The sequence below is a fragment of the Salmo salar genome, chromosome 01 (genome assembly GCF_965601325.2).
Source record: "Salmo salar chromosome 01, fSalSal1, whole genome shotgun sequence".
Classification (NCBI taxonomy): Eukaryota; Metazoa; Chordata; class Actinopteri; order Salmoniformes; family Salmonidae; genus Salmo; species Salmo salar.
Window position 1 is genome coordinate 40,515,098 of NC_138291.1, and position 24,524 is coordinate 40,539,621.

Here is a 24,524-nt window from a genome sequence, read left to right on the forward strand (position 1 = left end):
TCACTTTTGAATGCTGGCGGTGCTTTCACTCTAGTGGTAGCATGAGACGGAGTCTACAGCCCACATAAGTGGCTCAGGTAGTGCAGCTCATCCAGGATGGCACATCAATGCAAGCTGAGGCAAGAAGGTTTGCAGTGTCTGTCAGCGCAGAGTCCAGAGCATGGAGGCACTACCAGGAGACAGGCCAGTACATCAGGAGACGTGGAGGAGGCCGTAGGAGGGCAACAACTCAGCAGCAGGACCGCTACCTCTGCCTTTGTGCAAGGAGGAGCAGGAGAAGCAGGAGAAGCACTGCCAGAGCCCTGCAAAATAACCTCCAGCAGGCCACAAATGTGCATGTGTCTGCTCAAACGGTCAGAAACAGACTCCATGAGGGTGGTATGAGGGCCCGACGTCCACAGGTGGGGGTTGTGCTTACAGCCCAACACCGTGCAGGACGTTTGGCATATGCCAGTGAACACCAAACTTGGCAAATTCGCCACTGGCGCCCTGTGCTCTTCACAGATGAAAGCAGGTTCACACTGAGCACGTGACAGACGTGACAGAGTCTGGAGACGCCGTGGAGAACGTTCTGCTGCCTGCAACATCCTCCAGCATGACCGGTTTGGCGGTGGGTCAGTTATGGTGTGGGGTGGCATTTCTTTGGGGGGCCGCACAGCCCTCCATGTGCTCGCCAGAGGTAGCCTGACTGCCATTAGGTACCGAGATGAGATCCTCAGACCCCTTGTGAGACCATATGCTGGTGCGGTTGGCCCTGGGTTCCTCCTAATGCAAGACAATGCTAGACCTCATGTGGCTGGAGTGTGTCAGCAGTTCCTGCAAGATGCTATGGACTGGCCCGCCCATTCCCCAGACCTGAATCCAATTGAGCACATCTGGGACATCATGTCTCGCTCCATCCACCAACGCCACGTTGCACCACAGACTGTCCAGGAGTTGGCGGATGCTTTAGTCCAGGTCTGGGAGGAGATCCCTCAGGAGACCATCCGCCACCTCATCAGGAGCATGCCCAGGCATTGTAGGGAGGTCATACAGGCACGTGGAGGCCACACACACTACTGAGCCTCATTTTGACTTGTTTTAAGGACATTACATCAAAGTTGGATCAGCCTGTAGTGTGGTTTTCCACTTTAATTTTGAGTGTGACTCCAAATCCAGACCTCCATGGGTTGATAAATTGGATATCCATTGATTCTTTTTGTGTGATTTTGTTGTCAGCACATTCAACTATGTAAAGAAAAAAGTATTTAATAAGATTATTTATTTCATTCAGATCTAGGATGTGTTGTTTAAGTGTTCCCTTTATTTTTTGGAGCAGTATATTTCCCTATTGTGGGATTAGAACTCAGTCATGGTAGTTAGGAAAAATACGAGTTGACATGACCACCATTGTCATCTATTTCTTGTTACGATGGATCTAGCTACAAATATAAAAGTATAATCGTCATAACCTACAGGTTTTTTTTTCGTAAAAGCACATAGATGTGTATGAAACGGTACGCCTTTTGAATTTTCTGTATTGTCAATAGTCTAACCAAGGAAGCATCATGATAAATGTATTGGGACACCACTGCCAAATAAGGCACACTGTCACCTGCTTTTAGGTACGTCTTGAGGTGGTACCACCAAGCACATTTAGAAGAGAATGTATTTCATACCGAACCCCTCCCTTGCGATGACGTAGAGGCACCAATTTCAATGGTGAGTTGAACCGCTAGTGGCAAAAAGAGCTAGATTTACTCCTAAAAGACCAACATATATAACTTTTGCAACAAACTGTCAAAATTAAGACTCGAATTGACGTTTCACTATAACTAAGCCTAAAACATCTGGTTTTTGATGAAATACATTGTTCATCTTTAAAAATCAGCTGGGACAGTACAGGTGAAACCTGACTAACGAGATGACTCACCAGCACAGGTGTAACACATATTGACTAAGGTGAGTCCGGTCATTGTGCCCCTCAGCTAATGTGCTAGCGTGCTAACCAACCTTGAAATGGAGAGAAAAACCAACCTGTAAAACACATGAACACACACACACACACACACACACACACACACACACACACACACACACACACACACACACACACACACACACACACACACACACACACACACACACACACACACACACACACACACACACACACACACACACACACTCAGCTCCACCTCAAGTCCCCCACTCCTCCCCCCCTTTTAGTTTGATGGCATTTTTTCAGGTAAAATATAAAAGCAGACTTGCAATAAGGAAATGAGAAGTGTTCCTGACAGACAGCCAGGTTTCATACGGGGCCAAACTCAGGGGCTGACATTTTCATTAGCAACGTCCAGAGATGGGCAGTATTTCTGTTACATGTATATGAAATATGTGTTTTAATTACTTCTGAGTATTTTGTATGTTGCATTACACTGGGCTAAACTGCGCTCCAATGTAGTTTGTAACAAAATACTTTTGAAAGCTGTCATTTGTGTTTTCAAAATACTTTTCTATAGCATTTATTTACAGCAGTTCACAATTTTGTGGCCCCCTTTCACCCTAGATTGGTATCAAAAGTCTGATGGCACTATGCTGTGATAAGAGTGTCTGCCAAATGAACTCAATGTAAATGTATATGTAAAAATGAACTGTAATGTATTACCCCAAAACAAGGCTAATAACAATGCCCAGTGGGCATTGCAGTTGTTAATTTTCACATTTACGTTTACAATTTGGTCATTTAGCAAACGCTCTTATCCAGAGTGAATTCAACTCAGGTTGATAAACAACAACATATCACAGTCATAGCACAGTCCTATAAACGTTACTAAGAATGTTGCTGTTTGGCTGGCTACTTGCAAATGTATTTTGGCGTTTTAAAATACAATCTACATGTATTTTAATTAAATACAATAGAATCTTATTTTTTTATTTCGATGCATTGGTCTTTTTTAGTATTTTGTACTTGTATTTTGTAATTGTAATTTATGCCCATCCCTGGCAACATCCGCCTTTGAATTAGCTAAGCATTGTTGTTGGGCTTTGTGGTTTCACACACAGCATATACTTTGCCTAATCTCCCTAAAGACGCTTGGCAAATCTGAACTGTTTGTGTGCTTCTTTCAGGAATTTCGTCATTACAGCTTTTGTGTTTGTTTGTTCTGCTTTTCTCCCTTTTTTTTATGTAGGACTGCCTGTCTTTCATCATGATCTGGTCTTACTGGAACCACTGACAGAAAAAGACCGTAGCTTTTTCATTCTCACCATCAGCCACTGGCATGACCCCGTGGAAGACAATGCCATCTTGCCATATCTTCAGCCCTGCCTATACTACATCAAATCAATGCCATAACTACACTAACCACAAATCATCAGTAAATATCCGTATAGACTACTTACTCTACTGTATCCTATACTTCTTCAGTGGAATGACAGGCTGTTGGAATGTTGCCACTGAAAGAATGTCTCGAGGAATGTTCTTCTAGTTAGCAGCTTACTGTCGAAAATGCTGATGCATAACATTCCTGAGATTGCAATACTTTCAGGTTTGAGAAAGTACAAAAGAAAATGTAACTTTCTCCACCCTGACCTACTTTGTGTGTGTGTGTGTGTGTGTGTGTGTGTGTGTGTGTGTGTGTGTGTGTGTGTGTGTGTGTGTGTGTGTGTGTGTGTGTGTGTGTGTGTGTGTGTGTGTGGTCCCATAGATATCTTATCCACATCACTGCTGCACCGACAGTGCAGTGTAGAAGTACTGGCACTCTCAATAGGACGTTCAGTTTGATTGTGTGTAACTACTGTATGTGCACCTGTCCGCATGAGTGCAGTGTTGTCTCCCTCTCTTTCTCCACCCATAACCCCCTCTCCCATCTAGCCTAACCAACCTCACAACTAACCTCAAAATCTGCAACCCCCTCCTCTCCATTTTTACCGTCTCTTCCCTTCAACTTATTTTTGCTTCCCCCAAAAATACCCCCCCCCCCCTGATCTACCCTGCCTGCTCCCCTTCTCTAACCCCACTTCTCCCCCTCTTACCCCTTTCCCACTCTCCTCTCAAGACCAACCTCCAGACGTTCTTCGTCCCTGACTACAAACCTCTACCCCTTCCTCCACTCTCCAACCCAACCATCCTGTTCCTTCCTGCCCCAAATCTCCCCCTCTTCTCCCTCCTCTCTGTCCCGTGGTGCTGTGTCCTCTGGCTGCTGTGTTATGTGCTGCTGCCATAGGGGAGGTCCTCTCCACCCAGAAGGTTGTTTTACAGGTAGTTACCCTCATCATTGTGGATATAAAGCCACTAGATAGACACTGTGATCTGCTGCCTGCCGTTAGCCGCCCATCCCTGCGCTCAAACACAGCCTGACATCATGTGGCCCTGTCTAGGCTTTGAGGGCTGTCGCTACTTGCTACGGACAGGGGTTGTGTCCCAAATGATAACCTATTCCCTATATAGTGCGCATCTTTTGACAAGAGCACTATATGGAATAGGGTGCAATTTGGGAGGCATACAGTCTCTCACTGCTGATGGTCCTTACAGCGTCTTGACCAGGAGAAGATGAGAATGACCAGGTATGGATAAAAACGGGACATACACAGATATTTATTTCATATTTTTTTAGCCAGGTAACCAGACTGGAGGGAGAAGATAATACATTTGCTATAGAGGACAGGCAACTCTGGAGGACCCACTTTTTATCCACTTGACTCCAGATGACCAAATTATGATAGCCAGGTAAGACATTTGGAACAAATGTTCCTTTTTAGAGTAACAACATGAAAAGAGAGCCTGAATATGATTCTCTGGCTGGTTATGTTTTCTCCAAGTATAAATAAATCACTTTGTAATATCTTTTTAACATTTGTAATAGGATTTAGGAGTTATGCTAAACAAGATGATTTGCCACTCAATTCGACACATGTTGTATTTGTAAACTATTATAGAAAAATATTAATCTCTCTAGATTTATAATATTTTTGACTAGATAAATTGAAAAATTTTCATTCATAGCAGCGTTGTAATTTACATCTGCATAATCTGCTATTTTGATTAATGTGTTTCGGAGCATATGCAGTGGGGATATGGGTACTTTTAACTCTAAACGGATTTAACATGTTGGATTAGCTCAAAGGCAGGAACCTCTTCCAAATTACAAAACATTCTTAATATTTTCTCATTTGCTGAAAATGGATGTACAGGGATCTTTGCGTGTAATACCATGAACATGTGTGTAAAGTTGGAGATGGAACTTGGCCCTGTGCTGCCACAACAAACAGACATATCTGACAGCTCACACTTTAATCCCTGATTTTATTCACTAATCATTATTCAAATTAGATTTCTGGAGGGAAAAACAAAGATATGTTAAAAATCGGTTTAGAGTAAGAGAGTAAACTCCCGGAAAATAAATAGCCTATTCAAACAGCAACATCTAAAATACATTAGGCTACATATTCAGCCAATGATGGACATACACTATATATACAAAAGTATGAGGACACACCTGCTGACAGGTGTATAAAATCGAGGACACCGCCGTGCAATCTCCATAGACAAACATTGGCAGTAGAATGGCCTTACTGAAGAGCTCAGTGACTTTCAATGTGAGATTGTCATAGGATGCCACCTTTCCAACTAGTCAGTTCATCAAATTTCAGCCCTGCTAGAGCTGCCCCAGTTAACTATAAGTGCTGTTATTGTGAAGTGGAAATGTTTAGGGGCAACAAGGGATCAGCCGCGAAGTAGGTCCTTGGTTGCAAACCTCACTGACGAGTTCCAAAATACCTCTGGAAGCAATGTTAGCACAATAACTGTTCGTTGGGAGCTTCATTAAAATGGATTTCCATGGCGGTGCAGCCGCACACAAACCTAAGATCACCATGTGCAATGCCAAGCGTCGGCCGAAGTGGTGTAAAGCTTGCCGCCATTGGACTCTGGAGCAGAGGAAACGCGTTCTCTGGAGTGATGAATTACGCTTCACCATCTGTCAGTCCGGATGCCAGGAGAATGCCAACTGTAGTGCCAACTGTAAAGTTATGATGGTCTGGGGTTGTTTTTCATGGGGGCTAGGCCCCTTAGTTCCAGTGAAGGGAAATCAACACTACAGCGTACAATGACATTCTAGACGATTCTGTGCTTCCAACTTTGTGGCAACAGTTTGGGGAAGGGCCTTTCCTGTTTCAGCATGACAATGCCCCTGTGCAGAAAGCGAGGTTCATACAGAAATGGTTTGTCGAGATTGGTGTGGAAGAACTTCACTGGCCTGCACAGAGCCCTGACCTCAACCCCATCGAATATCTTTGGCCCAATCGCCCAAAATCAGTGCCCGACCTCACTAATGCTTTTGTGGCTGAATGGAAGCAAGTCCCCGCAGCAATGTTCCAACATTTAGTGCAAAGCCTTCCCAGAAGAGTGGAGGCTGTTATAACAGCAAAGGGGATCAACTCCATATTAATGTCCATGATTTTGGAATGAGATATTCTACGAGTATACGTCTGGCCATGTAGCGTATGTCTGTATTTTCAGTATGTTGGTGTGTACACCACGCACATGCCTCTCCCTCTCTCTCTCTCTCTCTCTCTGTGGGAATGTGCACATTCATATTTAACATACAGTTAATTCCACTGACCAAAAAAATTGCTCCCTAAAAATATGGAGAAAACAACACAATAACCAGCAAATCCTCCGGTCTGCTAGCACTGATCGTGATTGAACAGGTCTTTAGATTAAGTAAACTTGACCAACATGGGTTCATAAATTCAGCCAACAACTCTCTTTTTTTCTCTCTTTTCTCCTTTGGTCAGTGGATTTACTGTGGTAGGAGTAATAACTGTCAGGGCAAATGCCTGGTAAAGTGCCGGACAAGGGACCAGCGGAGGGGGAGTATTTATCACGGTATTGACTTTGTGACTGCGGTGTCGTGAACTCTTTTGTCATAAACTGGAGCACTCAGAGCGAGCACAGGCGATCAATACGAGGAAAACTGCTGTCAGATCCTCTCCCAGGGAGCATTGCTTTTGTTACAGCCACTTAGGGGTCTGATAAATGCCCCCGCCACAGAGAGAGGGGAGGAGAGGAATAGAGAGGCAGAGAGAGGAACCCCAATTCCTACACCTACCACCCCCCCCATGCAATTCACGCACACACGCACCCACCCACACACACAGGGGTCCTTGCTCTGAAGGTAGTGAGTACAGACAGAGATTTCTATGTATTTCCTTATCAAAGGAATTCTTATAGTGTTTAGAGAGCGTTTGGATTGTCATAATTCTGCTGTACTTCGAGTCTACTTATAGCTCTTTATTCTCACATTGTGTTTTGCCTTTCTTGGATTGAACCCTAGCTGACCTTTCCACTGTGTTTAAAAAAATATTTTTGTCGAATGATGTCTTACAAAATATTTCAATTCATAAAACTCGGTAAAAACATATAAAAATGCTTCCACGGTGAACACTGGAAACCTTGGTCAGGATGTGAAAAGGCACGGAACAAAACACAAAATAGAGGACTTTTCGCAATGGTAGTGGATAACAAATGAGTACATAGCACTGGATTCAAGGAATGTGTGTGGAGTACAATGGATCCCAGGAGCACTGCTGAGCTCTTCTCTAACCTACTGTGTCTCTCAATTCTTTTTACAGAAATAGTCACAGCTACAGTGCATCCGGAAAGTATTCAGACCCCTTGACTTTTTCCACATTTTGTTACTCTACAGCCTTACTCTAAAATGTATGAAATAGTTATTTTTCCCCATCATCAATCTACACACAATACCCCATAACGACAAAGCAAAAACAGATTTTTTGACATTTTTTGAAAATGTTGCACATTTGTTAAATATTAATAGCCACAATATGACATTTACATAAGTATTCAGAGCCATTACCCAGTACTTTGTTGAAGGACCTTTGGCAGCGATTACAGCCTCGAATCTACAAACTTGGCACACCTGTATTTGGGGAGTTTCTCCCATTCCTCTCTGCAGATCCTCTCAAGCTCTGTCAGGTTGGATGGGGAGCGTTGCTGCACAGCTATTTTCAGGTCTCTTCAGAGTTCGATCGGGTTCAACTCCAGCCTCTGGCTGGGCCACTCAAGGACATTCACAGAATTGTCATGAAGCCACTCCTGCGTTGTCTTGGCTGTGTGCTTAGGGTTGTTGTTCTGTTGGAAGGTGAACCTCCGCCCCAGTCTGATGTCCTGAGCGCTCTGGAGCAGGTTTTCATCAAGGATCTCATTGTACTTTGCTCCGTTCATCCTCGATCCGGACTAGTCTCCCAGTCCACGCCACTAAAAAACCTCCCCACAGCATGATGATGCTGCTACCACCATACATTACCGTAGGGATGGTGTCAGGTTTCCTCCAGATGTGATACTTGGCATTCAGGCCAAAGAGTACAATCATGGTTTCATCAAACAAGAGAATCTTGTTTCTCATGGTCTGAGAGCCTTTTGGCAAACTTCAAGTGGGCTGTCATGTGCCTTTTACTGAGGAGTGGCTTCCGTCTGGCCACTCTACCATAAAGGCCTGATTGGTGGAGTGCTGCAGAGATGGTTGTCCTTCTGGAAGATTCTCCCATCTCCACAGAGGAACTCTAGAGCTCTGTCAGAGTGACCATCAGGTTCTTGGTCACCTCCTGATCAAGGCCCTTCTCCCCCGATTGCTCAGTTTGGCCAGCCGGCCAGCTCTAGGAGGAGTCTTGATGGTTCCCAACTTCTTTCATTTAAGAATGATGGAGGCCACTGTGTTCTTGTGGATCTGCAATGCTGCATACATGTTTTGGTACCCTTCCCCAGATCTGTGCCTTGACTGTCAGTGTTCACCAGGAAACAGGAGGGTCGAAGTCAGACGCAGGGGACTTAAGTCCGTGAACACACGAAAAATATTAGATATCCACATGTTGCCCAGAAAACAGGTAAGGCAGGGCAAGGCAAAACAAATGGCCAAAACAAACAGCCCGCGCACAGCTTAGGGACGCAGCCCAAAACACGCTGCACTGAAACCCATAGGCAGAGGAAAAAAAACACCTGTACCTCAAACACATAACACCTGACAACAAACAATCACGCACACAGCACACACTACACAGAATGACTAAATACCCTCCCCCACTAATGAACTAATAAGAAACAGGTGCCAACTAAACAAGACCTAACCAACAGAAAATAAAAAAAGGATCAGTGGCCGCTAGTAGGCCGGCGACGACGACCGCCGAGCGCCGCCCGGGCGAGGAGGGGCGCCACCTTCCATCGACGTTGTGACAGTATCCCTCCCTTGACGCGCGGCTCCCGCAGCGCACCGACGCAGGCCTCGAGGACGCCCCGGAGGGCGAGGTGCAGGGCGATCCGGATGGAGGCTGTGGAACTCCCGAATCAGCGATGGGTCCAAGATGTCCTCCACCAGTACCCAGCACCTCTCCTCCGGATTGTACCCCTCCCAGTCCACGAGGTACTGCAGGCCCCTTACCCGGCGCCTGGAGTCCAAGATGGACCGGACTGTGAACGCCGGGGCCTCCTGTACCTCAGCGTCCTGCAGCGGACCAGCTACCACCGGCCTGAGGAGAGACACATGAAACGAGGGGTTAATACGATAATAAGAAGGAAGTTGTAATCTGTAACACACCTTGTTTATTCTCCTCAGGACTTTAAATGGCCCCACAAACCGCGGACCCAGTTTCCGGCAGGGCAGGCGGAGGGGCAGGTTCCGGGTCGAGAGCCAGACTCTCTCTCCCGGGGTAAACACGGGGCCTCACTGCGGCGACGGTCTGCGCTCTCCTTCTGTCGTCCCCTGGCCCGTTCAATGGATTCTTGAACTGCGTTCTAGGTCTCCTTAGAGCACTGGACCCAGTCCTCTACCGCAGGGGCCTCCGTCTGGCTCTGATGGGGCACCAGGACCAGCTGATAACCCAACACACACTGGAAAGGTGATAGGTTGGTAGTGGAGTGGCGGAGAGTGTTCTGGTCCATCTCGGCCCATGGCACGAACCTCGCCCACTCCCCTGGCCTGTCCCGGCAGTAGGACCACATAAACCTGCCCACATCCTGATTAATCCTCTCTACCTGCCCATTACTCTCGGGGTGAAAACCTGAGGTCAAACAGACCGAAACCCCCAGTCGCTCCATAAACGCCCGCCACACCCGGGACGTGAACTGGGGACCTCGATCACAGACGATGTCCTCAGGCACCCCGTAGTGCCGGAAGACGTGGGTGAATAACGCTTCCACGGTCTGCAGGGCCGTAGGAAGACTGGGTAAAGGAAGCAAACGGCAGGACTTAGAGAACCGATCCACAACGACCAGGATCGTGGTGTTCCCCTGAGACAGCGGGAGATCGGTGAGGACATCCACCGACAGGTGGGACCATGGTCACTGTGGAACGGGGAGGGGCTATAATTTCCCTCTAGGCAGGTGCCTAGGGGCCTTACACTGGGCACACACCGAACAGGAGGAGACATAGCGCCTCTTTCACCAAGGTGGGTCACCAGTATTTCCCACTAAGACCCCGCACCATCCGCTCAATCCCTGGGTGACCCGAGGAGGGTAACGTGTGTGCCCACCGGATCAACCGATCACGGACACAGAGCGAAACGTACTTACGACCCACGGGACCTTGAGGGGGAGTAGGTTCGGCCCGTAACGCCCGCTCGATGTCCTCATCCACCTCCCAGACCACCAGTGCCACTAAGCAGGAGGCTGGAAGTATGGGAGTGGGATTGGTGAACCGTTCTTCGGTGTCATGGAGATGAGACAGTGCGTCAGCCTTAGTGTTCCGGGAACCTGGGATGTACGAGATCGTAAACCGAAATCTCGTAAAGAACATCGCCCACCTGGCTTGACTAGGGTTCAGTCTCCTCGCCGCCCGGATGTACTCCAGGTTACGGCGGTCGGTCCAGATGAGAAAAGGGTGTCGCGCCCCCTCAAGCCAATGTCTCCACACCTTCAGGGCTTTTACCACAGCCAGCAACTCCCTGTCCCCCACATCATAGTTACGCTCCGCCGGCCTCAGCTTCTTAGAGAAGAAAGCACAGGGGCGAAGCTTCGGGGGCACGCCCGAGCGCTGTGATAGCACGGCTCCCACCCCAGCCTCAGACGCGTCCACCTCCACTATGAATGGCAAAGAGGGATCTGGATGCGCCAGCACTGGAGCATCGGTAAACAGAGCTTTCAGCCGACTAAAAGCCCCATCCGCCTCCGCCGACCACCGCAACGGCACCGGACCCCCCTTCATCAGTGAGGTAATGGGAGCCGCCACCTGCCCAATGCCCCGGATAAACCTCCGGTAATAATTGGCAAACCCCAAGAACCACTGCACCTCCTTCACCGTGATGGGAGTTGGCCAATTACGCATGGCAGTAATGCGGTCACATTCCATGACCACCCTGGATGTGGAAATGCGATACCCAAGGAAAGAGATGGCTTGTTTGAAGAACTCACATTTCTAAGCCTTGACGTATAGGTCATGCTCCACCAGTCGCCCAAGCACTTTGCGCACCAGAGACACATGCCTGGCGCGGGTGGGGGAGTAGATCAGAATGTCATCGATGTACACCACCACACCCTGACCTAGCAGGTCCTGTATAATCTCGTCCACAAAGGATTGAAAGATGGCTGGAGCATTCTTCAACCCATACGGCATGACGAGGTACTCATAATGGCCGGATGAGGTACTAAATGCAGTTTTCCACTTGTCCCCATCTCGGATACGCACCAAATTGTACGTGCTCCTGAGATCCAGTTTCGTGAAGAAGCGCGCCCCGTGAAATGACTCCACCACCGTGGCGATGAGAGGTAGCGGGTAACTGAAACCCACTGTGATGGAATTTAGACCTCTATAGTCAATGCATGGGTGCAACCCCCCCCCCCCCCCTTTCTTCACGAAAAAGAAGCTCGAGAAGACGGGTGATTTGGATGGGCGAATGTATCCCTGCCTCAAGGACTCAGTGACGTATGTTTCCATAGCCACTGTCTCCTCCTGAGACAGAGGGTACACGTGACTCCGGGGAAGTACAGCGTTCACCTGGAGGTTTATCGCACAGTCTCCTTGACGATGAGGTGGCAATTGAGTCGCCTTCATTTTACTGAAGGCGATAGCCAAATCGGCATACTCTGAGGGAATGTGCACGGTGGAGACTTGGTCTGGATTCTCCACCGTCGTCGCACCGATGGAAACCCCTATACATCTGCACGAGCACTCCTTCGACCACCCCTTAAAACCTGTTTAGGATAGGGGGCAGTATTGACACGGCTGGATAAAAAACATACCCGATTTAATCTGGTTACCACTCCTACCCAGTAACTAGAATATGCATATACTTATTACATATGGATAGAAAACACCCTAAATTTTCTAAAACTGTTTGAATGGTGTCTGTGAGTATAACAGAACTCAAATGGCAGGTCAAAACCTGAGAGATTCCTTTACAGGAAGTGGCCTGTCTGACCATTTCTTGAACTTGTTTTCCATCTCTATCATTTACTAAGGATCTCTGCTCTAACGTGACACTTCCCACGTCGTCCATAGGCGCTCAGAGCCCGGGAAAAAACAGAATGTCGTCATTCCAGCCCCAGGCTGAAACACATTATCGCCTTTCTGAAGTGGCCGATCAAGGGACACTGGCTTATGCGCGTGACCCCGACCGCCCCCACCTTTGGGATTTTTTCCTCTGTTTGCCGAAAAGGAGATTCCCTGTCAGAATATTATCGCTTTTCTACGAGAAAAATGTCGTAAAAATTGATTTTAAACAGCGGTTGACATGCTTCGAAGTACGGTAATGGAATACTTAGAATTTTATTGTCACGAATTGCGCCATGCGCGCGACACTTCTTTACTATTTCGGATAGTGTCTGGAACGCACGAACAAAACGCCGCTATTCGGATATAACGATGGATTATTTTGGACCAAACCAACATTTGTTATTGAAGTAGCAGTCCTGGGTGTGTATTCTGGCGAAGACAACAAAAGGTAATCAAACTTTTATAATAGTAAATATGATTATGGTGAGTGCTAAACTTGCCGGGTGTCTAAATAGCGAGCCCGTGATGCCTGGGCTATGTACTTAGAATATTGCAAAATGTGCTTTCACCAAAAAGCTATTTTAAAATCGGACATATCGAGTGCATAGAGGAGGTCTGTATCTATAATTCTTAAAATAATTGTTATGCTTTTTGTGAACGTTTATCGTGAGTAATTTAGTAAAATGTTAGCGAATTCCCCGGAAGTTTGCGGGGGGTATGCTAGTTCTGAACGTCACATGCTAATGTAAAAAGCTGGTTTTTGATATAAATATGAACTTGGTTGAACAAAACATGCATGTATTGTATAACATAATGTCCTAGGGTTGTCATCTGATGAAGATCATCAAAGGTGAGTGCTGCATTTAGCTGTCTTCTGGGTTTTGGTGACATTATATGCTGGCTTGAAAAATGGGTGTCTGATTATTTCTGGCTTGGTACTCTGCTGACATAATCTAATGTTTTGCTTTCGTTGTAAAGCCTTTTTGAAATCGGACAGTGTGGTTAGATTAACGAGAGTCTTGTCTTTAAATGGCTGTAAAATAGTCATATGTTTGAGAAATTGAAGTAATAGGATTTTTAAGGTTTTGAAAATCGCGCCACAGGATAGCAGTGGCTGTTACGTAGGTGGGACGAATTCGTCCCGCCTAGCCTAGAGAGGTTTTAAGAGCCCCCTGTCTCCACGAAATCTTAGGGTTGTGAGTGGCTAGCCAGGGGATCCCTAACACCACCGTAAATGCCGGGGATCAATAATATAGAGACTGATACTCTCCTTATGACCCCCCCACATTACCATGACCAGTGGCACAGTAACCTCCCTGACCAGCCCTGACCCTAGTGGTCGACTGTCTAAGGCATGCACGGGGAATGGTTGGTCTAATTGAACCAGGGGAATCCCTAACTTACTGGCGACCCCACGGTCCATAAAACTACCCATCGTGCCTGAATCAACTAGCGCCTTAAGCCGGGAGTGAGGGGAAAATTCAGGAAAGGAAACTAACCCATACATATGACTGATAGGGGGCTCAGGGTGAGACTGGTGCTGACTCACCTGAGATGACGAAGGAGTGCTCTGCCTACCATCTGGACTCCCGGGCGAGCTCCTCCAGCACCGGTCGGCAGTGTGCCCTCTGCGACCACAGTGGATGCAGGAGGTGACTCCCCCTCCAGTCTTCCTGGCTGCAGCACCACCTATCTCCATAGGCGTGGGAGCAGGAGGGTTAGGACGTGGAACGAGCAGAGCCCGGTTCGGACGCCCGCGCGCGGCCAGCAGGTTGTCCTGTCGGATGGCCATATCTATCAGCTGGTCCAGGGTGCTTGTTGTGTCCCGACAAGCTAGCTCCCGGCGGACATCCTCCCTTAAACTACAACGGTAGTGGTCTATCAGGGCCCTCTCATTCCACCCCGCTCCAGCCGCCAGGGTCCGGAACTCCAAAGCAAAGTCCTGCGCGCTCCTCGTCTCCTGTCTCAGGTGAAACAATTGCTCACCCGCCACTCTCCCCTCCGGGGGATGATCGAACACTGCACGGAAGCGGCGGGTGAACTCCGGGTAGTGGTCCCTGGCCAAGTCCGGACTGTCCCAAACTGCGTTGGCCCAGGCCAGGGCTCTACCTGTGAGACACGAGACGAGGACGCTGACACTCTCCTCTCCTGAGGGAGGAGGACGGACGGTCACCAGGTATAACTCCAACTGGAGTAGGAAACCCTTACACCCAGTGGCCGTCCCATCGTACTCCCTCGGGGGCGCGAGTTTAACCCCACTGGAACTGGGTGATGTCGGCGCTGGTGGTGGCACTGGCTGTTGGGCAGCCGCGTTCAATGGGGTGGGAGCGTTTCTGTCCAGGCTCTCCAAGCGTGCCAAGACTTGGTCCATGGCGTTGCCCAGACGATGCAGGATGGCGGAGTGTTGAGCCACCCTCTCCTCCATGGACGGGGTCGACGCTGTGTCTCCTGCTGACTCCATAAGTGGTGCGTGATTCTGTCAGTTTTCACCAGGAAACAGGAGGGTCGAAGTCAGACGCAGGAGACTCAAGTCCGTGAACACACTAAAAATATTTATTAGATATCCACACGTTGCCCAGAAAACAGGTAAGGCAGGGCAAGGCAAAACAAATGCCCAAAACAAACAGCCCGCACGCAGCTTAGGGACGCAGCCCAAAACACGCTGCACTGAAACCCATAGGCAGAGGAAAAAAAACACCTGTACCTCAAACACGTAACACCTGACAACAAACAATCACGCACACAGCACACACTACACAGAACGACTAAATACCCTCCCCCACTAATGAACTAATAAGAAACAGGTGCCAACTAAACAAGACCTAACCAACAGAAAATAAAAAAAGGATCGGTGGCCGCTAGTAGGCCGGCGACGACGACCGCCGAGCGCCGCCCGGGCGAGGAGGGGCGCCACCTTCCGTCGATGTTGTGACATTGACACAATCCTTATTGACTCAAAACATTTCAGTTTTCATTTTTTAATAATTTGTAAAAAAGCCTAAAAACATAATTCCTCTTTGACATTATGGGATATTGTGTGTGAGTTACACAAAATCTCAATTGTATCCATTTTAAATTCAGGCTGTAACACAACAAAATGTTGAAAAAGGCAAGGGTTGTGAATACTTTCTGAACGTACACCAACCTACAGTATTGTACACTCTAAATAAATGCTGGGTTAAAAACAACCCAGCGTTGGGACACACGTTGGAGTATTTTTGACCCAGCCAATTGGATCCCTTATTTGTTTTATTGAGCCATGATGAGAAGGCATGAGGAGCATGGCTTTCAGATAGTTATTTTTCGCCACCTGTGAGAGTAAATGTCATTACGGTTCATCTGTTCTGTTGTATTGTGAGGTTGCGTACTGACATTTTTGTAACTTAATCATTCTTGCACAAGATGAGTTCCACTAGAGCCTATGTGTATGCTGATATTGGGATAGTTAACAGTTGGTTATGATATTTACATAGTAATGTTATTAATTGTATATTAAAATATGTACTGAATGTTAAATTAACCCACACCAAAGGAATGGACTATTGGGGGCTTGACTTTCAGATAGTTATTTTTGGCCAGCCGTGACAGTAGATGTCTTCCATATACACTGCAAACTCAGTGTCCTTCAATATTTTTGGACTTCACGAAATAAAAAGTGGTAAGTATCCAAACATTGGGCAATGCGTAGGCACTTATTAAGGAACTCATACTCTTGTGTACACCTTATTTAAACTACAAAAATGTCAGTACTCAAACTTTACATGTGTTGACAATGCAACAAAACAGATTCATCTGAATGGCATTTACTCTCATAGGTGGCCAGAAATAACTAGCTGAAAGCCCTGCCCCTACTAAGCTATGCCTCCATTCCTCGGATCTCAGTCAGTGGATCATAGCTCAATAACCCAGCATCCACAATCCAACTGAAAGAAAACAACACACACACACAATCTAAACAGACAGTGCAGCCATGGTTGGATGATATCCAGACAGAAGCCTTGACCATGACCCCATGTGACCCTGTGACTCTGTCTGACATCACACGGGTCAAGAGTCAGGGGGTAGTTGACTCCCAGAGGGAGTCTGGGCCCTGGGGAAGGAACCAGGGTTAACATAACCTCTGACCTCTAACCTCTGGTTGTCAGGGGCTCTGGAATGCTAGGATTAACAGCTGTGTGGAGGAGAGGTTAGTACAGGACCTCTATATCTCTGTCTCCCTTTCTTTTCGCTCTGTCTCCTGCCATCTTTTTTATCACTATCCCAGTTTCACTATTTCTCTGTCCATCTGACTCTTCTCTTTTCAATCTGTCTCTCTTTTCTCTGTCTCACCTTGTTGCAGTAAAATAAACCCTAGAACAGAAAGACTACACCTCTCTGTCATCTTCCCCCTTGAGACATAGGTTAAAGTAGGGTAGAGAAGGTGAATGGATGTACTGTATGGATGGCTAGACTCTGTGTGTGTGTGTGTGTGTGTGTGTGTGTGTGTGTGTGTGTGTGTGTGTGTGTGTGTGTGTGTGTGTGTGTGTGTGTGGTGTGTGTGTGTGTGTGTGTGTGTGTGTGTGTGTGTGTGTGTGTGTGTGTGTGTGTGTGCGTGACTGTGTGTGTGTGTGTGTTAACATGAGGTTGGATGCTCCAACAGGCAGAAAGAGAGACAGATGAGGATAGATCAGTGCTGACCTGTGAATGAGGCGGTAGAGAAGGAAAGAGGAGGGAGATAAGGAAAGAGGAGGGCGATAAGGAAAGAGGAGGGAGAGGTGTTTGAGCTGGAGGGCCGGCTGTAGGGATCAGGCACACTGATTCATGTCACACAGCCTCCCTCCTCTGGGAGTCCTGGGTACTAATGACATAATGTTCATTGTGAGGTCAGAGGGTGTTCAGGTCTGCAGGGTTCTGTGTGTGTCTGGGGTTATGTATATGGAGACCTTTGGAGACATTAAGCTGCAAACAGCAATGCTTAAAATAGAAAGACTGATAATGAACTTTAGAATATCTCTTTCTAAAACGTGACTCAAATAAAGAAGGAAAAATAATTACATGGAAAAATAAACTATTACAGTATGAGAACGAATTCATTCACTACTGACAAAATGGTCTCTCCGCCACCCTTTGGTGACCATCTACTACGATGTCATGTTTGACAGATTCAGAAGCAACTGGGTTGAGGGTGAGAAGATTCCAGACTGGTCTAGGATCAGCTAGTCCAGTCAGAGATGCTATAGAAGCTTTCGGGTGTTAACCCTAAGCTACAAATCAGCTGGGAGAAGCAGGGAAAAGCAGCCCGGATATCATCCATCACACAGCTACTCTGTTCTAGGTGACTGTACAACTCCTAGAATCCTTATAATTCCTAGAATCTCATACAGCACCCTCTCTTTCATTCGCTCTCATTCTCTCATCCCTCTCTCCTTCCCTCTCCCTCTCTCTCTCCATCATTCTCTCTCCCTCTCTCTCTCTCCATCCTTCTCTCTCTCTCCCTGTCTCTCTCTCAACTTATGATGTGGTAAATTGCGTTGTGAAGTATGTTTATGCTCACTGTAATTGCAATTAACCTGCTAGGAGCAAGGTACGTTTAGGTCAGCACCTAAACATTTGAACAGCACACTTTCAAATCCTTTTTTCTCTCCTTTGAACACACAGACATTTGATTTTGTTTAATTAGACTTTGGCAAAATGAAGAATGTAGCTTGACCCTAAATCAAACAAAGAAGAAATAGATTGAGATAAATTGAGAAAGTGGTACCGGTGCTTTATTACAAAAGTTTTATTTCCAGGTGTAACAGGAGAAATTATCCTGTCTCTCCAATTAGAGTGGTGCCATTGTTATAGGAGTTGGAGGGTGTTAAAGAGTCAAGTCATTTACTGCTATAGAGCCAATTGAAATCAGCCCGTCTGCTGTTCGTATTGACAGTTTGGAATGTGCAAATATCAGGAATAATACTTTGAGTCCCTAAATAATGAATTTCCACGACGGGAATTTTAAAAACTGGATGTGTGAAAATAAACAGAGAAAGGGAAGGTAACAATATTGATGGTATTTTTACATTCCATCTTTTATGATTATAAGGCCACTATTTTTATCCACTGCAAAAATTGTTAAGCAACAACTTTAATGAACACTGGTATGAAAGTTTAACTTCTTCCGGTACATTCTTGGAACAAGTGTATCCCCATTGTTATACCTCACCTTACACCAATCTGTGACTGAGCGACTTTAACTATGACTTTAATAGAGAACCCTTTCACAATGAGCAGAAGCTATAAGCACTGTGTTTTCAATGCACAGTCTCTGTTGGTAGACAGTCTCCTAAAAAATACTTACTCCCATAAATTGTATTATGAACTCAGCAAAAAAAGAAAACGTCCTCTCACTGTCAACTGTGTTTATTTTCAGCAAACTTAACATATGTAAATATTTGTATGAACATAACAGGATTCGACAACTGAGACGTAAACTGAACAAGTTCCACAGACATGTGACTAACAGAAATAGAATAATGTGTCCCTGAACAAAGGGGGGGGGGGGGGGGGGGGGGGGGGTCAACATCAAAGTAACAGTCAGTATCTGGTGTGGCCACCAGCTGCATTAAATACTGCAGTACATCTCCTCCTCATGGACTGCACCAGATTTGCCAGTACTTGCTGTGAGATGTTACCCCACTCTTCCACCAAGGCACCTACAAGTTCCCGGGAATGACCCTAGCCTTCACCCTCCGATCCAACAGGTCCCAGACGTGCTCAATGGGTTTGAGATCCGGGCTCTTTGCTGGCCATGGCAGAACTCAGCCTATTGCGGACAGTCTGAGCACTGATGGAGGGATTATGCGTTCCTGGTGTAACTCGGGCAGTTGTTGTTGCCATCCTGTACCTGTCCCGCAGGTGTGATGTTCGGATGTACCAATCCTGTGCAGGTGTTGTTACATATGGTCTGCCACTGCGAGGATGATCAGCTGTCCGTCCTGTCTCCCTGTAGCGCTGTCTTAGGCGTCTCACAGTATGGACATTGAAATTTATTGCCCTGGCCACATCTGCAGTCCTCATGCCTCCTTGCAGCATGCCTTAGGCACGTTCACGCAGATGAGCAGAGTACCTGGGCATCTTTCCTTTGGTGTTTTTCAGAGTCAGTAGAAAGGCCTTTTTAGTGTCTTAAGTTTTCATAACTGTGACCTTAATTGCCTACCGTCTGTAAGCTGTTAGTGTCTTAACGACCCTTCCACAGGTGCACATTCATTAATTGTTTATGGTTCATTGAACAAGCATGAGAAACAGTGTTTAAACCCTTTACAATGAAGATCTGTGAAGTTATTTGGATTTTTACAAATTATCTTTGAGAGACAGGGTCCTGAAGAAGGGACGTTTCTTTTTTTTTGCTGAGTTGATGTGTGAGGCAAGTCCTCAATATAGCAAGATACAGCCAAGGCCTACCGTTAACACTACATTAATAACTTAAATACTTTTGGAGGAGCACGTCTTTGGTAACCGTATGAGAGGCACTCTTTGGGGACGGGGATGGATACTTGAACAAGCAAAATGAATTATGCAGGTAGGCATATACGTGTATGTTTAGGACAGTGGTAACCAACCTTTTTTGAGTCGAGGTCACTGAGTCAAAATGCAAGCCGAGATCTAACATATGTTTTTTTTACGTGATTTAAAAAACGTGAGACTATGCAACATTAACCTATTATAAACAGTACCGTAGTAATGAGGTGTGTGCAGTAGGCTATAGGCCCAACACATTATCACTGCATATTGGCTTTGCTTAAATTGCCCTGCCAATGCATTGCTGTTCTTCTCAGACCGTTTAAACAAAATTAAAAATCGACATTTGAGGTAGGCTATATGATCACACCGGTAATAGATCAGTTGTTGTATTTCTTGTTAGACTCAGCTTAGTGAGAATACATTTAAACCATTTTTTATTTTTAGTTTACTGGGATGATGGTGCCTGCATCTGATGGTCAGTCTCAGTGGAGGGAGAGGACAGCAGATTGAGGGTCTGCCTCTCAACATCCCTCCGCTCTCCCTTTCCTGACACTGACCAAAAAGGGAGACTGTCTTCTAGCTGATAGCAAAACTCGAGTCACACTGCATTATTTCTGCATCATGCACCAATTAATTTTGTTACTATGACCAGAGAAAGTGAAATATTCCTTGATATTAAAAAAAGACCCAAGCCTCTAATAATAACAATGCAAGCCTATCGATTTACTTTCGTACTCATTCATTGCAGCTGTAGTGCTGGTTGTGGTGTGAGTGGAAGTAGGGAGAACGCACAATTTATGGCTTATAAAAGTGTTGAATACGAAGTGTTGACAGTGATGAGTAAGAACTTAAACATGAACTCACTCAAAACGAGCATCTCTTTGCTGTATTCATTGACAGTCTCTAGTCGTGGTTTTAAACGTTTAGATATCTGACAGTATCAACTTTACTGTAGCTTTCTTTTATGGCTGCTACGTTACTGTCATCTGAGCCATCCGATTGGCCAGCGGTAGGCCTATAGTGAACTTGATTTACTCCACGTGCCTGCCGTGAAGGCATAGTTTGTACCTGCAGACATATGAAATGGTTCAAAATGGGAACATGTCGCCTACCTGGCGCGCAGGGCAGCTGAATCGGGTGCACCTAACGCCAACAGCGAGAGATGAATAAAACATGTTTTCACACAGGGTTTATCGTTGGGTTTTTTACAGAAATGTTTGGAGATCGATTAGGAATGCCTTGGAGATCGACTAGTCGATTGGTGATCACTGTTTTAGGATGTGCATTATATTTTCAACCCAAGGCACTCTCACAACCTTTTATGGACAGGCTACCTGGCTGCAAGGCCAGCATAAAAAGGACACCCGACAACCCATTGCTGTTGATCCAGACTTGGTTATAGTTGGGTAAGGGTAGCCTAATGAGGGCTTGGTGTTGTTTCTGAATACGACGGTCACCGGCATCATCTCATATCTCGTTTCATGATGGACATGTGGACACATGTACGGAGGGGTTTTTAAGCACGTCCAAAATAATAACGGGAGCTAGCTGAAATAATGTACAATAGCCCACATGAATAAAAAGAGGATGTCCGCTCGCTGTTTTGCTGTTCCCAAGCTTGATCTTTTAATTATGCTTTGGTGTTTATGATTTATTTCAAAGCAGTCTCACAAGCCAAAGCCTTTATTGATAGGCTTGGCTAGCTACTAGTACTTGGTGAATGCAAAAAAAACAACCTTCATTGAGGGGAGGGGAAGCTATGCTTGATTTTAATCAAATTAAACATTCCATGGCTATATGGGCAGTGTGCGTTACGGCTGGATAGGCTGCGCTTCCGCTCTCAAAATCCATGCCATTACCAACCGCGTTACCACTAAGACCTGCTTTTCATTGGTCTTAAATCTTACCATTTGCGGCGCATGAAATTGTCACTTTTACGCTTGTTTATTAGGACACACCTCAAATATTGTCACCCCTGCCACCTCAGAGCAAGTGAACTGATGTTAGAGAAGTAAATTGATGAACCTGGTGCAAGGGGTGGAAAATTCCAGAGCAACAGTTTTTACATGCTGAAATTGGAGACTAAGGTGTTTAGCGCCAGCAAAAAAAAGAGCCTTCTATCTCTATTTCTCTCTCTCTCTCGCCCCTCTCTCTCTATCTGGGCCTTTGTAGTGTGTTTGGCTTGTGTATTGTAGTGTTGTGGCGCTGTGCGCACCTGTTCCAGGGGTCAAGGTATTATGGAGGCTGGAAGGCAGAGCCTCATGTTCCCTCTCAATTGTTCTCTCTAGAGGTGGTGGTGGAACACTGCTCTGATGAAAAGGTGACATTTACATTCATGTAGTAGTGCAAAACCTGTACTCACTCTCTTGCTCACACTGAAAGCACACACACACACACACACACACACACACACACACACACACACACACACACACACACACACACACACACACACACACACACACACACACACACACACACACACAGGGTCTCACCTTGAGTTGATGGAACTCAGTTGCAGAGGCGTCATGCCCAAAGAGGGCACAAGGGCACGTGCCCCCTTAGATTTTTAAAATGTTGTTTTTTCAAATGTTAAATTAATTCCCCAACTTAATTTTTAAGCCCACATTTAGCATAATTATTTATAAAAGATCTGCCAACGGTATTTTGTGGAGGAGACACACTGACTGGACCATGCAAAGAGTACCCTGTATACTGTGTGCAGATAGTACTGTCAGTGGTGGAGAAGAGAGAGTGTTGAGTGACACAGAACATTGTTTTGAGAACCGAAAGGTATCTCAGTTTCAAGGTCCCAGCTTTGGAGAGAAGAACGTGCAGGAACTAAAGTTAATGATGAATTAATGATGAATAATGAATAATGTAAATCATGCAAATATAGCTTGTCTGTGCAAGCAGTAGATAATATAACTAATGGGACTGCCCTGGGGGAGCTCCTGCCCGACATATGTACATGGTGCATAGAGTTGGTTGGAACCTCTTCAGCGCACTGATCATAAAGGATGATTCCTTTAATATTGACTTCAGGTGTACCTGGTGATAATTTCCACGACATGGTTTGAATTTCCACAACAAGCTGTTTCAGGCCAGCCCCCTCTATCCTCATGTATTTAGTGCCCCCTCTTAAAATAATGTGTGCATGACACCCCTGCTCAATTGTATAGTGCAGGTGATGTGAGCATCTCTATAGAGGAAATAGAATAACTTGAGACGGAACATTGATTTGAGTTCCTGCCTCCCCACTGTGATTGAAGGACAGTGAACTACTGCATTCCTTGATTGACACTGTGTTGTTCAACATGTGTTTGTCTTCTTAAAAAAAGGCTGCAGCCTGCTTCATTTCCACGCAAAATGTAGGAAGTATTTGTTGCACATGCACCACGAATTTGGGTAAACAGATCTTCAATTAACCTGTAGAATAAATGTTTTTGTCTCTATTTTGTATCATTGTATGGATGTCCTAAATAAAAGCTTTACTCACAGCCAAATAAAACATTACATTTTGTCAAAAAAAGTTAACACATTTTAGTGATTTGTTTTATCAGCCATAGCGGTATCAAGCATTTCTTCAGACACACACACATAAATGTCTTCAACATCGGTTTCAAGGAAGTTTGGTTTTACAATGACAACGTCAATAAAACAGGCATGGACTGCTCCTCGGCCTAGTCACAGGGCCCTCATAAACGACTCAGCCAGAAGAGAGTGAAGGAGAGCAAGAGAGAGAGCGAGAGAAGTGAAGAAATTGAGGGATGGTGACGAGACAGGAGACAGGATTGTGGGATGAACCTACCGTACACTCAGAAAAAAGGGTTCTAAAAGGGTTCTTTCAGCAAGGATAGGGTTAATTTTCATCTGAAGAAGCTTTTTTGGAAGAGAAGGGTTCTTTGTTAGGAAAAATAGTTGTACCTAGAACCTTTTCCATCCTAAGAACTGTTTTTAGAATAAAGGGTTCTTTGATAATTGTTTGGAAGGCAAGAAGGGTTCTACATAGAACCCTTTAGAATTTGATTAAGCTTTTCATTGCATTTTTCCAGTGGGTCAGAAGTTTACATACACTAAGTTAAACAGCTTGGAAAATTCCAGAAAATGATGTCATGGCTTTAGAAGCTTCTGATAGGCGAATTGACATCATTTCAGTCAATTGGAGGTGTACCTGTGGATGTATTTCAAGGCCTACCTTCAAACTCGGTGCGTCTTTGCTTGACATCATGGGAAAATCAAAAGAAATCAACCAAGATATTTGTACACCTCCACAAGTCTGGATCATCCTTGGGAGCAATTTCCAAACGCCTAAATGTACCACGTTCATCTGTACAATCAATAGTAAACACCATGGGACCACGCAGCCGTCATACCGCTCAGGAAGGAGATGCGTTCTGTCTCCTAGAGATGAACGTACTTTGGTGCGAAAAGTGCAAATCCATCCCAGAACAACAGCAAAGGACCTTGTGAAGATGCTGGAGGAAACAGGAACAAAAGTATCTATATCCACAGTAAAACAAGTCCTATATCAGCATAACCTGAAAGGCCACT